Below are 3,799 nucleotides of genomic sequence, written 5' to 3' on the forward strand. Positions count from 1 at the left end.
ACAATTTTAAGGCTGGCACATCTAGAATAAAAGTTTAGTCTTTGTATGTTAAAACTCTTACTAAAATTCTAGTGAAAAAAATAAAATTCTAGTGTACTTACTGCCCCCATCTCCTTAATACATGTTATTTACAAAATGATTCAAACATATGAAATATGAAAGCCTTATAATTTATAGAATGAAGTATTAAAATTTAAATGGTCAATGAGATGACGATGACGTTACCTAATGAACTTTCAAGTCTTAATTTCGTTTTTACATTTTTACTGACCTGGCTGTCCTCTCAACCCATTGATTAATAAAAATAGAACTCAAAAGAAAATAATAAATGGTGGAAAAACCAATGAAGAGCAGGTAGGATGAACAAGCCAAAGTGGTTTATTTTAAGAAACATAAACATTCATAACTCTGTTCTTTCGTTTCTGCCACCGCCATGCCATCCAGACTGAGGAAGACCCGGAAACTCCAGGGCCACGTGAGCCACGGCCATGGCCGCCTTGGTAAACATCGCAAGCATCCAGGAGGACGCGGGAATGCTGGAGGCGTGCATCATCATGGGACAACTTCGACAAATATCATCCAGGTTACTTTGGGAAAGCTGGTATGAGGCATGATCACTTAAAGAGGAACCAGAGCTTCTGCCCGACTGTCAACCTGGATAAACTGTGGACGCTGGTCAGTGAGCAGACCCGGGTTAACGCAGCCAAGAACAAGACTGGAGTTGCTCCATCATTGAAGTCATGCGATCGGGCTACTACAAAGTTCTGGGCAAGGGAAAGCTCCCTAAGCAGCCTGTCATCGTGAAAGACAATTTTTTCAGCAGAAGAGCCGAAGAGAAGATAAAGGGTGTTGGAGGTGCCTGTGTTCTGGTGGCTTGAAGCCACTCAGGGAGGACAATTAAATGCTAACATTTTCCAAGTTAAAAAAAAAAATTCACAACTCTATATGACATGTAAAAAAAAAAATGTCATGGTGTCGGTATAACCAAAGGTAGAAAGAAGAATACCAATACCACTGTCGTAATGGTTGAGTGGTACACAGTTGGGTAATCACAAACTGGCGTGCTCGCAGACCAGAACAACTGATCTCTACACTTACTACCCAATGTGAATTCTCTCAATAGTATAATGTTCTCATTGATTTACAACAATGCGTACGTACCCCAGAATTGAGGTAACTGGATCAGAGAAAATCTGAATGAGTTCAGTGTCTGCCCACAGGGATGATTGTGACCTCCAAGTAAGGAATCCACAGCATCTGCCCATCTCAGAGAGTAACTTGAGGGATACAGTCTCTTGTATGCTATTAGGAAATCCTGCTGATGTAACTGGGTGATGTACACATCTATAAGATATGATACAATAGATGTGACCCACTGGATTCTCTTCATCTTTACATACTTATAAGTCAACTCTGGACTTGAATACAGAAAGAAACTACCATTAAATGCCCCAATTTTCTTAATTCTTTCTTTAACCAGCACCATGAAATATTAACTGATGTTGTATATTATGACAGAAAGCAGAGCCTTATTTCTGCTGAACACTGCTTGGGTGACCATTAAAAAAATTACTTTCATTTCTACATTTTCTGACATTGTTCTCTGTACTGTACCCGAAATTATTATGGTATTCAAATTAAATCCCCAAACATAAAAGCATTTTTGTAAATAATGCAGCTGAAACTGTATAATAATCTATTTGATGTTGCTTTGCATGAGACTAGAAAGCTCTTGTGATTTTGTTTTTATTGCAGGAGGCTAAATAATAACTAAAATAAGACCCATTTGCTTGAAGTTTTTCATTTCACAAAGAACATAAAAATACATAATTCCCATCCAGTCTGATAACATGGCATCTTTCAATGCCGACACTATACAGAGGAGGAATCAAAGGCAGGAGGATGCTGGGACGTACTGAAGGGTTTCAGGTTGTATAAAAAATGACAATGAGATTTAAAATCAGGCGCTTTGACACTGACACAGTTTTCTTCCCAAAATACCGTGGTTGATATTTATATCATTTTGGATACATTTGTCTGCCATCTCTTTGAGCCCGACCAAAAGATCTTTTGAAAACTGTCACAAGGCATCTGATATGGGCCAAGGTGGAAAAAACAATGATGGAATTCACTGCCCCACATGTAAAAACTGTGAAATTGGACACACTGTTTTTGGATGATAGATACAGACACCACAGAGGGGAATTCCTCAGAGAAGGAACAAGTGAGCGGAGTTGATATCCACCAAAACCTGTCAGATCCCAATGGTTCCCTACGACAAGGGAACACATGGGACTTTAGAGTGACCAAGGCAGCTAAAGCACACTGGGCAGCTTCCAAGACAAGAAGCTACACAGACTGCTCTAGGCACCAGCAAAGCTTGTACATGAGTCATCAGCTTTGTACTTCTGAGTACTAGGATGGGAAGGAATGAAGAACAAGCAAAGCCCACAGAAATGTCATTGGGAACAGTCCTTCAAGTGACTGCCACTCTTATTCCCATGGCCAGTCTAGAAAATGGATAATTCGAAAAGACTCTGGTCCACAACTCAAAACAAACCCAGGAGCACAGTGAAAGTAGCTTTAGCAGGGGACTGCACTGGTCCCCGAGTATAAGCCAAAAGGAATCAATTTCTCCCTCTGAAGTCAGGGAGAAAAACAGCCCTTTACTTGAAGCCTTCCTGAGATACAAAACGTTTAGTTAAAAATCCAAGACACTCGCAGGCAAATCATATTAGATGATCAGACTGAAAAGATCAAAAATATTTACAGAAATACAAAAATATCCAGACACCAATAAGGAAAATTTCATAAAATTTATATTTCAGTAGATGATTATTGGGAATAAAATAAAGGAGGAAAATACAACTGATAGTAAAAATAATAAAAATACAGAAATAGTGGAGATGAGCATTTATGAAAGAACTTTGTAACCATATTATGCATATAGAGTTGACTAGCACAATGAACGTGATGATGCATGCAGCAGATTAGATTACAGCCAAATTAGATAAGTGTGAAGGAAAAGTTTGGTGAACTTGAAAACAAAATAATCCAAGAGAAAATACACATTAAAAACTATGGAGTTTGTTTTGTGTTGTGCTAACCATTCCTGGCCATGGGGCTTGACCTGGAATGTGGTTGATATATCCTGTGTCACCCTATTAGAGCAAACTTATCTCCCCTTTCCCAGCAGGTATTAATTGCAAATAGCTTCTTTGTTCGACATAGGAAGTTTTGTCCACTTCACCCTTCTCCATGTTTGGATTTTGTCTGGATTGAATTTGGAAGCTCTTGTGAATGCTGCCATAGTGTCTGTGATTTCATGTTGTATCATGCCTGTTGTGTCTGTGTTGTGGTGTAAACGGAGACTGTCCTGTGTCCTGGCCACCCAGGCCCAAATAATCACACAAAAACTATATTAATTACAAGACTATTTGACCAGTGGCTCAAGCATATTCCTAGCTACCTCTTATATCTTATATTAGCCCATTTCTATTAATCTATGTATCACTACAAAATAAGGTTCTGCATCTTTCTCCGTCAACTGCTACATGACATCTGTCTGACTCTGTCTTCTTTCTCCTTTCAATCAGTTTAGTTTTCCCACCTAGCTCTATTCTGCCCTGCCATAGGCCAAAGCAGATTCTTTATTAACAATAGTAATAAAACATATTCACAGCTTACAGAGGGGAATCCCATACCATGGTGGTGTGAATAAGAATGGCTGCCAAGGGTTATATGCATGCTTGGTCATTAGGAAGTAGATATGTTTGAGAGGTTTGAAGGATTAAGAGAC

At 39.0% G+C, this 3,799-nt stretch overlaps 1 pseudogene; it reads left to right on the forward strand.

The window, feature by feature from the left end:
* Positions 1–430: 430 nt before the first annotated feature.
* On the forward strand, positions 431–910 carry LOC125400830 (large ribosomal subunit protein uL15 pseudogene; annotated as a pseudogene).
* The last annotated feature ends 2,889 nt before the right edge of the window (positions 911–3,799 follow it).

Source organism: Myodes glareolus, chromosome 24, assembly GCF_982192425.1.
Source record: "Myodes glareolus chromosome 24, mMyoGla1.1, whole genome shotgun sequence".
In the NCBI taxonomy this organism is placed as follows: Eukaryota; Metazoa; Chordata; class Mammalia; order Rodentia; family Cricetidae; genus Myodes; species Myodes glareolus.